General features: G+C 39.4%; 1 long non-coding RNA gene across 3 annotated transcripts in view; it reads right to left on the bottom strand.

Annotated features, from left to right (window-relative positions):
• Positions 1–501: 501 nt before the first annotated feature.
• The window catches only part of LOC107148527, a 29753-nt gene continuing 18436 nt past the window's right edge, over positions 502–11818 (bottom strand). For 2 of the 3 annotated variants that reach the window (XR_007347359.1, XR_007347358.1), the window contains 2 exons: positions 9279–9381; positions 502–3718 (listed from right to left, as the gene is read on the bottom strand). This is a non-coding gene — a long non-coding RNA (uncharacterized LOC107148527). Of the gene's footprint in view, positions 3719–7424; positions 7977–9278; positions 9382–11818 lie in introns of those variants that run through there. The other variant, XR_001504288.2, reaches the window with a different exon arrangement.

Genomic DNA, 11818 nt, shown 5'->3' with positions numbered 1-11818 from the left:
CTGAGCTAATGCAGATGGCAGTTCTCCCATATTGTTTACTTTTCATCCTGTTGAAAATGATGTCCTCACCAATAGCATACAAGTGTTTCTTTTTTTTAAATTTTTATTGTTGGTTGTTCAAAACATTACATAGTTCTTGATATATCATATTAGTACAACCAATATGGAAAGCAGTATGGAGTTTCCTCAAAAGTCAAGCATTGGAACCATCATATGACCCAGGTAGACCACTCCTCAGTATTTATCCTAAAGAATTAAAGTCAGTATTATGGAATAGTCACGTTATGGAATCGGCATATGTGTCAATCAACAGATAAATGGAAAAAAATGTGGTATATATACACAATGAAGATTTTTTTCAGCTATAAAGAAGATTGAAATTATGCCATTTGCAGAAAAATGGATGGAACTGGAGAGCACTGTGGTAAGTGAAATAAACCAGACTCAGAAAGTCAAGGGTCAGATGTTTTCTTTCATATGTGGAAGCTAGAGAGGAAAAAATGGGGAAAGGGACCACATGAAAGTAGAAGGGAGACCAGTGGAATAGAGGAAGGGGAGCAGAGGGAGGGAGGGAGGGAGGAAGGGAGGAGGAGGCACTGGGAAATGAAATTGATCAAATAATGTTAGACACATCTATGAATATATTACAGTGAATCCCACAATTATGTGCAATCCTAATCACCAATAAATAAAGAACATATTCAAAAAAATGATGTCCTCACATTGCAGGTTTAGAAGTTATAAGGGGTCTTAGTAGGACGTAGTCCCTTTTAATTATGAACCATAAATATCCACTGAAATCTTATTTCATCCATATTCTCCTTGTCTTTTCAAATGTAAAAGAAAACAACTCTTCTCTTTTAAGTAACTATGAAATTTATTCTATTACAAGTGTAACAGTTGAATGGCTTTGATTGATACCCCATGGCCCTTTAAATAATTAAAAATTAAATAAAGATTTAATCTTTATTTTATGGTTCATGGTTCAGATGAAGAAACTAACTCCTTTCCACAGATGCTCTGATATATAAGAAACTTGTAGGTGATAGAATTTCAGAGAGTGGAGATCTAGGGAAGTACTGGCTTACCCATGAGGATAGTGAAGCAGTGAACTGCCAGTTCCAGTGTGAATATTACCTCAATAGGTTAAGAGGTTTTATGTCTGACTTACAGATCACAAAGTCTACAAGAACTGGTGAACTAGAAGACTGGAAATTAATTAAAACAATCAGCACATGACAAGTAACTTTATTTCAGAAATGTGAAACAGAGGTTTTACAAATGGGATGTATTTAAAAGACTTGGGAAATGCCCAGTTCTGAGTGATATTTTGGAAGGGAGGCTGCTGTCTAATTAGTAAAATAAATTTTAGAACATATAACTGTGTGGATGTGTTTGTGTGCTGGCAGCCAGTTACGTGAACGTGCCTCTTCTTATTAACAAGGAAAGCTCCTCTCTCATTCAGATTCACTCATAACACTCTTTGGTTTTCTGAAAATTTTCTGGTTGCTAGTATCCAAATGAACTAGAAATGAAGTGCTGTTTGTCCCTAATTGCTTTTCCACTAAGTAGAGCTTTACAAGTTGCAGTCTGTCAACAATGGTTAGCAATTATTTTTAAGAGAGAAAAACATTGTCCATAAAAATAATGGCTATCTCTCATTTCCAGACACTCTGTGCCAGACAGCTGGTGGTCAGCTCTGGGCACAAAGCAGATTCTCTGTCACATTGCTTTGGTTTCTTGGCTGTTCATAGGTGCTAACATTTGTATCTGGAGTGTCCCCAAAGGTCTGTGTGTTAAAGGTTTGCTCCCCAGAATGCTCTTACCAGAAATTGATGGAATCTTAGTAGGCAGGCCTAGGGGGAGGTCTTCAGTCATTGGAGATGTGCTCTTGAAGGTGATTGTGGTACCCAGGTCTCTTTCTTCTCTTTTATGCTGTGTCCATGTAAGTGAATGGCTCTACTCTGCTATGCATTCCTCACCATGATATACCTCCTTGTCTCAGGTCCCAAAGCAACCAGGCCAAATTACCATGGACTGAAACCTCCAAAACTGTGTGAGCTGAGATGAAGCTTTCCTGTTTATAAGTTGGGTATCTCAGGTATTTATTAAAGTAAGGAACAGCTAGCTTACACAATAGGTAATAATCAATTGAACTCTTCAGGATCTGGAGCCAGTAACATTTTTTTGAAAGGAGACTTGAGCAGTAATAAAGGAATGGGTGGAGAGGAAGGGGGCTTTAGATTTTTATATTTGAGGGATTAGGATCAATGTTAGAAAAGCAACTCTGGATGCTTAGGGTCCATTATTTAATATAGACTAATTCTATTAAAGGGATTTTAGAGGTCATTATAGTTCAATTTCATCATTTTATAGATAAGAAAGGTGAGGACTTTGACATTTTCTTCATCTATCTCTTTTCTGAGTCTGTTCACTTTATAGGTATTCAGTAAATACATGGGCAGTGAAATAGGACATAGATGGAGGAATCAGATGGTTGATTAAATGAAAGAAATACAGTAAATATTTGTTGTCAGGCCTAGCTAAAGGAAATACTGAACTCAATAAAATGTTTTTTTTTTTCTAATGGAGTGCTACATTGTTCCAAGAATACACAAAACTGAGCATAAATTATAGTATTCTAGGTTGATTGGGGAGTATACTATACTCATATAATCCTTCAGGATTTGTGTGAACATCAGTTTTCGTTATTCTAGGGGATCTCTGATGCATTGTTTGTAGAGATTTCCACTAGACAGAACATGGGAATTAAAGTGAGCTATATGCTTACTAGATCACTGCCCTAGGAGTCTACTGACTAAACTGGGTGAGCTGAATAGAACATGTAAGAACTGGCTTCCAGATATGATGCCCATGGTGGGCACTCACCATTTAAGCAGAAAGAAGGTGTAGTCTACTTACGCACCACAACTTCTGACCTGGTGCCATATGCAAGATGGTACTGAATGCATGAGGGAAGGTTGCCTGTGACTTTGGAATACAGTATCCTCTTAACAAAACTAAAATAGCCCACATAGGTAGCAAAACTGTATCTCTGGTCTCTATGGTTATGCTCTAACCTCTTTGTCTTCAAATGTTTTTTGGTCATGTATCCCCATCATGATGTTTAGCATGTCCTCCTGATGTATGTTTATTTATCTATGCATAAATTATGTGTGTGTTTTACCAGTATAAAATGCACTTGCAAAATAGACATTTAAAAGATAAGAAAAAACACATAAATAGATATCTCATGGTTTCTTCCTTCCCAAAATGAGGTTGATAAAACCCACACCATAAAATATTTCTAGAGATCCCTGGACTGTTAATTATACCTCACTTTCAAATCCAATCCCATCTGAATATTATGTTTCTTAAGTACTAAAATATAGAATTAACCTTCAATAAAACATGTTAAATAATAAGGGAAAGAGATTAAGAATAATAAAATAGATCATTTATATACATACACACATATATACACAGATGAATAACAGCAGCTGCCAACTAGTAACTACGTGGAGCTGTGGCAGGACATATTTCTGCAACCTGTCACAGAACAGCGGCTGGTATTTAAAACTTCCTCCTTCCATTACACATTCCATGTGTCCTCTTCCATCAGCCAAACCTTTAGCCAGCCAGAGTTCTTTATGTGAAAAGTCTAAATCTTCAGTGGTTCTTCCCTTTATGAGTTTCTGCCATTTTCAGTAAATTTTTACTGTTAGAAAAGGAGGTAGTAAGAATCGTCTCAGAGAATCCCTTGGGACCCAGAAACAGTCCTTCCCGCCTATATTTTCTGGCATTGATCTCATTTCCTCTAGGAAACAGAATCCACTACTCAGTCGGCAGAGTAGGCCTCCTTCTTACCTCTGTGTTAGTGGTATGAAGAACTTAGAATGACCTGGTAGCAGTCTCAAACACCAGTCCCATGTAACAATTGTTGTAAGGACTTTTCTCTTGTGAACAAAGTCCTCCAAACATTAGAACTAAATGCATCAGAGATAGATTCAAAACCTCTGTGGGTGGATTATTGGGTGTGATTATGAGAGGAGCTACACTCAGTGCCACCTGTGCTTTCTCAGACCCATGTATTCTGGCTGCAGAAGAGACAATGGCGTACATTGTTCTCTGACTGAAATGGTATACTAAACCCTGGACGACAGAACCTTATCTTCTCAGGGTTTAATATTTTTTATGCTTTTATATACGGAAGTTCAAAATTTTCTTTTTCATGTTGTATGCTGTGGAATATAATTTGTAGCTTATTTCCGTATTTCCTGTATTCCTTATTGAAAATGCTTGGAACCAGAGTGTTTTTGTTTTGTTTTGTTTTTGGAATATTTTCACATAAATAATGAGATAACTTGGGGATAGGATCTGGGTTTAAACACAAGATTCATATGTTTCATTTATACCTTATGCACATAGCCTGAGTATTTGTTTATGTAGTATTTTCAACACATCTACATTTTGACTGAAACCCATCACATGAGATCAGGTGTGGAATTTTCCACTTGTGATATGTTGGCTCTTACAAAGGCTTGGGTTTGGAGCATTTCAGATGTAAGATTTTTAATTAGGGACACTCAACCTGTACTAAGCTCGATCCTGTGACATTGATAATTTCATTTATTAGTTCTAGCATTTTCTTTATAAAATCCTTAGAAATTTCTATGTAAATAATCATGTTATCTGCAAAGAGAAAACATTGTACTTCTTCCTACCTGATGTTTTTAAATTTCCTTTTTTATTTTTGCATTATCACAATGGCAAAGATCTGTAGTATGGTGTTGAAGAGAAGTGGTGGAAGCATCCTTTAAGGAGGGCACACCACGTGGCTGTTTCTGGGCCCTTGAGCTCAAGGAGGATGGGGTATTAGCTAGCTGGTGCAGGTGTCTCCTAAACTTGGATCTGCAAGTCTTAGAGAAATCTCAACCCACATTTCATTTAACTAATGTTACAAGAAAGAAGTATCACTGCCATGGTGAAGAAGCATTGCTAGGGTGAGAAGCACAGGAATAAGACAACACACAGAAAGTCCATGGGAAGCCAAAGGAGCCATCTTTCATTCCTCCTCAATTTTCCAGTTTCTTTCTAGTGTCCTCCTTTGGCAAAGAGATTCTACTACAGTCAGGTGGCAAAATAGGAATGCAGTTTGCAGAATCCTTATGATGCTGGGTTTGGGATTCTGCAAGCCAAGAGACAGCAGCTTAATAACAGACACTCCAGGAATACACTTTATGGACTTATTAGTCTCAGGCATGGTTTTGCTTGGATGCTGGAGTGAGTCCTAGAAGTCATTAGAACTTTACCTGTTTTCTTCTCTTAGTTTGGAGATTTGTTTGGCAAAGAGTGTCATGCTCTGAGATCTACCTCCAACTGAGGTACTGGGAGCCCAACTCTAGGTATCCAAGCTGGCTTCTGGAAGCTTCTTTCCAGTTTCACTTCTATCCAAACTCAGCCCATACCAGATTTTCTTTTACCCTTTTTTCCCACTTCCCTGATTCATTGTAACTTTCTTCCACAAAAGTATTTTATTCTTGGCCCTAAGAAATGAAAACTTTCTTTATAGCATCTTCTGTGTTAAATGGTGTTTTAGTCATCATTGTGACCAAAAGACCTGACAAGAGCAATTTAGGGAGGAAAACTTTATTTGGCGATCTCAATTTCAGAGGCCTCAATCCATAGATGACAAAATCTATTGTTCTAGGCCCAAGGTAAGGCAGAACATCTTGGTGGAAGGGTGTGGCCTCAGAGGAAACCAGGTCAGGATATAGTACCCGGAAGCAGAGAGAGAGAGCTCTCTACTTACCAGGAATAAAATAAAAACCCCAAAGGCACAGCCCCAGTGACCTACCTCCTTCAGCCACACCCTACCTGCTACAGTTACCACCTCTAAACTTTCCTACAATGTCTCACACATGAGCTTTGGGGAACGCCTCACATATAAACCATAACAAATAGTACGATTCTATTCAATGTACCATGAAGTCCAGCAATTTCACATCTGCCTTCCTCTTACATATTGATGCACACACATTCACATATTCACACACACACACACACACAATTGTACAGACACTGGAAACTTCAGTATAGAAAGCCTGACATTTTTGTTGTTGTTGTTATTCAAGGAAGGTAAGGGGACTTCTTGCCATCACACAAAGAAAGGAGAGGCAGAATTGCTATTTGGCCTTCACATTAGCTGATTCTAAAGCTCTTACCCTTCCTGTTTTCCCACACTGTCACTCTTCCCTTATTTTTAATACTAACAATAATGACTCCACTTACATCACTTCATTTTTCAAAGCGTTTTCACATATCTGGGCTGTATGTGCTAAAAGCAACTCCTCTAAAAAGCAGACAGATTATATTACTTTTTCTGTGTTACAAGAGAGGAAGTTGGCTTAGAACATTTTGTAATAGAAGGAGGAAAACATTTCCAAAGGGAACATGGACCAGTGGATGATTCTGTCACCATTTCAGTATACTTTCCATTTAGGCTCATTTTAAAAAACCTATGATTCTTCACAAATAATACCTGAAGTCTCTTTCACTTTCATGTGTACTATGAAGCACTATTTGTATTTTTATAGATGGTTTTATTTTCCAGGAGGACAGTGTAAGGATGAGCTGTCTTTGCTGAGAACTTATAAGTCTGAAACATCAGATCCGGGCAAGGTCATGATTACTAATCAAGTCAGAATAAAATTTGTGTTGAGTATACATGTAGGAAACTTTAATGTCTTTAAAAAATTGTTTCCCACAGTAATTAATGGTACATTTATGTTTTCTTCTAATTCTTTCTCTAATTATTTGTGGAGTACGATGGTCTGTATATTTGTGTCCCTCCAAAATTCATTCGTTGCACTGGGCCTTAGACATGAGGACTCCAGCCCCATGAATCAATCAGACCAGTGTCCTTGTAAAAGAGACTTGAAGAAGCCATTTTACCCTTCCTCATGAGAGAACACATCTACAAGCCACAGTCTTCGAAGCAGAGAGCAAGCTCTCCTCAGATATCAGATCTGCTGGCACCTTAATCTTGGACTTTCCAGCCTCTAGAACTGTCAACAACTCTCAAGTTTTTATGAATTACCCAGCTGTTATGGTTTGGATAGGAGGTGTCTCCCCAAAAGCTCACATGTGAGACAATACAAGGAAGTTTAGAAGTGAAATGATTGTTTTATAAAAACCTTAACCTAATCAGTGCATTCACTCACTGATATGGATTACCTGAGTGGTAACTGTAGGCACCGTATGGTATGGCTAGAGGAAGTGAGTCACTGGGTGCATGGCTTTGGGGTTTATATTTTGTCCCTGGTGAGCAGAACACACACACTCTCTCTTTCTCCCTCCTTCCTGGTCCCATGTCCCAAGCTGCTTTCCTCTGCTGTGCTTTTATGCCATGATATTCTGCCTCATCTTAGGCTCAGAGCAATGGAGCCACCCATCTATGGACTGAGGCCTCTAAACCATGAGCGCCAAATAAATTTTCTTCCTCTAAAATTGTTCTTCCTCTAAAATAGTGGTGAAAAGCTGACTAAAACATCAGTGTGTGGTATTTTGTTGTAACAGCCTGAACAAACTAAATAGGTGGCATATCTTTTAGAACATCTATTTCTTCAAGTGGTTTGCTTTGGAAAAGAAAACTAAAAAAATGAAGGCTTTGTGCTTATTTCTCACTACAGTGTTGGTCTTGCATTACCCAAGAGCAAGGAGAGTACAGCTATTTATCATTTATTAATCACCCTGAAAATATCTTCTGGTTCATATCAGTGATGTGACTTTATAGCTTCATTTTTCCAGGGTCTTCTTTTTTGGGAGGTAGAGTAGCCAATTTGCAGGGTCACTTGTCTTGAACTAGAATTGATAATTATCCACCACTCCTTAGCTGTATTTCAGTTAATCCTCATCAGAAACTTTCAACAAAGACCAACTTGAAACCAACAACTTCATCCTCATCTCCAATGCCTCTAGAATGTATAATGGAATGAGAAGTGTTTATTGAATGCTTCCGGCTCTTAGCTTTTTCCTCTTTACACACTTCACCTCATTGTGCTGGTTAATTTTGTATGTCAACATGACTGGGCCAGAGCATCCCCAGATAATTGGTCAAACTGTGTTCTAGATATTTCTATGGTGGTATCTTTGGGTGAGACTAATGTTTAAATGGGTAGATTTTGAATAAAGTAGATCACTCTCTGTAAGGTGAGAGTCTTTGACAGAATAAAGACTGATCTCTTAAGAAAGAAGGAATTCTGACAGCAAGCTGACTTTGGGCTAGAACTACAATTCTCTGGAGAACCCTGAATAACATTCACACTTAATCCTCACAATTGATAGTTGTTATTATTACATTTTTTAATCTGGTGAAACCAGAGTTCAGAGAGATTAAACCACAATCATACAGTTAATATGTGACAGGGTCAGGATTTGAACCTGTGCAGTTTCCACAGTGTTCTCACTACTGTGCTATATGTTTGTCTACAGTGCTGTGCTATGCCATATTACCATACAAAATCAGAAAATCCTGACTAAACTTGGAAGAGCATGCAAAGACTCATTGGCATTGTAACTTTTAGAATACTTTTTGAGTTATATGTTATAACTCACATGACATTTGGCGTGAAGTCATGTAATAGTAATACCAAAGATCCCTTTGCCTGGGAAATATATAAAAACCATTGCTCAGCAAATGCCACATCACTTGGTTAATGGGAGATCCACTTTCATCTTGGACTCCAAGCAGAGAGAAACTGCTTTCCTCAAGGTTTGTAACATTTCTCCTCTTCACAGCTTTGAATCAACACTCATAAGAATTCTTGTAAGAGTACAATACAGATTACATTGTTAAAAATATAAAACAAAATTATAATAAAATGCAGATAAATTTATCTTCAATTTTGCCATTCCAACCATCCAAAGGCTTCGTTTTTTAGTTTTCTTTTCAGTATGCCTCAGTATTTTATTTGCACTTGTAATTATGGTAGAGATACAATTTTACATTTTCTCCTCATTAAAAAAAGGCATTTTAATACATAGAAGAACAAAATGGCTTTCCTTTCTTGAATTTCAGAGAGAAACTCCAGGGCAAAGGGAAAATAGTTGGCATTCAGGTATGCCTGAAATGTGAATATTCTGTGTAACCAGGCACCTAAGGTTAAAAATAAAAACAAACTGTCTTGATCAACTAGATGATTTTCTTTGATTAACTTCATATAATTAGAACCTGGTTTGTACTGAAAATGGGTAAAGGAGGGTCAGGGAAACAATACCTGCTCTCCAGTCCATTGAGAATATCATCTTCTCTGAACTTAAACTTTAGCCACCTGTGTGAGCTTCCCAGCCATCCAGTAACCTGCTGATTTGCATGAGCACCTGAAGAGTAGCCAGAAAATGGACTGAAATTAAATCTTCTGTCAAATAAAAGAGGCGAATCAACATAAAAGTGAGATTCTGAAAAGGCATAAACAGTGAGGATTATAGCAGAAGGATATAATCCTTTTTTTGGTTCTTCCACTGACAAAAGGAATGAATGAGCCTGAACTGTCTGGTTAGCAGAGGCTGAGGTTTCACTGCCGCTTATAGTGTGCTGTGTCATGGGGCCATCTGTTCTGGTCCTGTGAAAATTAGGAGTTCCTGGGGAAAGCATTGATTTTTTTTTAGCTTCCTAGGAAGTGTTTCTGGAAAAATAGGTTAAAATTGGTTTGGAATAATGAAGGCATATGTGTGAGAATGATGAATGCCTCCTCCAGGTGATGTCAGGGCAGCCAGCAGCAAGCCATGGGAATTGGTATAATGTCTGGTCAGAATTTGACATCTTCACTAACGATCTGGAAGAGGGCATCAATGACCCATTAATGAAATCCACAGATGAAGTGGAATGATTGATTAGATGCAAGAAAGCAAAGAAATTAGTGATATTAGTAAAATGAGATGCAACTTGTGGAAATGCTCACTCATCCTTGAAACAGGAAATCACCATCTGAAAGTAATTTAATGGGACCAATCAGTCCAGAAAGTACCAGTGCCAGCAGAGACCTGGAGGTGGTGCCGGAGAGAAGATCAGACAGAGATGGGATGCTGAGCCAGAACAATTGAAGCTTCTCTCTGGAAAGATCTCTGGACATTTGGCCAGTGTTCATGTGCAACCCCCAGCTCCTGACACCCAGCCAGAGTCCCTAAAATACATTCTGCTTCTGCCTAGTGGCCAGCCTGTCCTCTCACTTCTAGCTCTGGCTGGGGAAGAAGGCTCCAGATGGCCTCCCCCATTAGCGTTTCAACAAAGCAAAGTTGATGGTGTTTAACACTCTGCTCCTTTGAGGCCAATAACTAGGCCAAGGACAGAAGTGTGGCTCCAACATCCTTATTGAGGATTGGATAGTGGTCTGGCTTGGGTCAGAAGCTGACCCAATGGCCTACACCTCCATTCTAGTACAGGCATGTGCTCTATTCACCATTGTGCTGGCCATGACATCAGCTGCTCCTCTCACCACATGGCTTGGCCTCTGGGCTTGCTGAGGCTATCAAGGCAGCAGCATTTTGGGTTCCTTTCCCTGGCATCCATGTGCCACCCTTTCAATGTCCATGTCCTTTTGAAGCACCTGGGTGGGACTGAAGAATGTAAAGTGTCCACCAGTGAAAACTTGTGTCTTAGAAAGGCCTGCTTTCAAACATCTGTTTCCTCCAGTCTCAGGAAAACCTAACTCGCCTCTCAAGGTCTGACTGAACTCCTCCCTCTCACCCCTGATCTCTGCTACCATCTTGACAGTAAGTTTAACCAAGCCTCCTAAGCTTCCTCTAAGAGAAAGGGAGCTCGGGGCCTCCAGGACTAAAAATCTTCTTTCCGTCTTTAGTGATGCTCCTATCCTGTGTAAGTAAATAAGACACAGCTAATTTCTCTATCACATCACATCATACAAGGTAGTGCCACATTAGGTTTCTAAACTCAGGGGCTAAAAAAAAGATTGTTTTCTTGTGAGAACCCAAAAGTCCAATAAATGAAACTTTCAAATATTATTTTCTTAAGTCATCTAGAGAACTTATTTTAAGTTTATGGGGATTTAACATTTAGGAGAGTTATGGATTACTGGGTGAACCTCAGAGTGAATTGTTGTTACATGATTCTTAGGTTACCAAAGAAGAAATGGCAATGGTAGGTAGAATCAATACAGTTCTGTGTATTGTAAATAACAATGTGTCCTGCAGACTGTGGGCTGAGATGAGCACTTCAGGCCCAGGCCAGTTGATCACTGATCCACAGCAGAATTGGAGAGCCAGGATCCCATTGGCAGCCTCTCACGTCCTTCAGTCCAGGCCTCCTTACTCCAAAGCTCTCTTGCCGATACCTGTTCTAGGACATATATCCCATCCTCATGTGTGACATGAAGACCCAGTTTCAAAGTGCAGCTAAGGATGCAGTGGGGTGGGCTGCACCCAATGTGAATTTTAGACCATCCTGGCCCAGCCCTGATGGACTCCACTGAGGAGAAGCCTTCCCTTGGTCCACAGCCACTGCTGGAGCCTCAACCATGGCTTGTCAAATGTCAACTGGATGCCTCCAGCATTCAAGTGAAAAGATCTGACATCTCCTAACCCCCGTGGCCTTCACCTCTGCTGTTCCTGACATGAAGCCTCCACCTGCTCCACTGGTCTTTCCCTTGGAGCCATTACAGTGGCTGCTGCTGAGATTACATTTAATGTCACCCTCAATTAACCTGACAGGATACAGTCCTCCCAAACCCCTCCCGGGAATAGGAGAAAAGAACAGGCTAGGGGTGGGAAACTGAAAAAGGCTTTTATGTTCCTGGCTCTT

This window comes from Marmota marmota, unplaced genomic scaffold (genome assembly GCF_001458135.2).
Source record: "Marmota marmota marmota unplaced genomic scaffold, marMar, whole genome shotgun sequence".
In the NCBI taxonomy this organism is placed as follows: Eukaryota; Metazoa; Chordata; class Mammalia; order Rodentia; family Sciuridae; genus Marmota; species Marmota marmota.
Note: the sequence above shows the minus strand (reverse complement) of the source record. Positions and strands in the feature narration are given on the sequence as shown.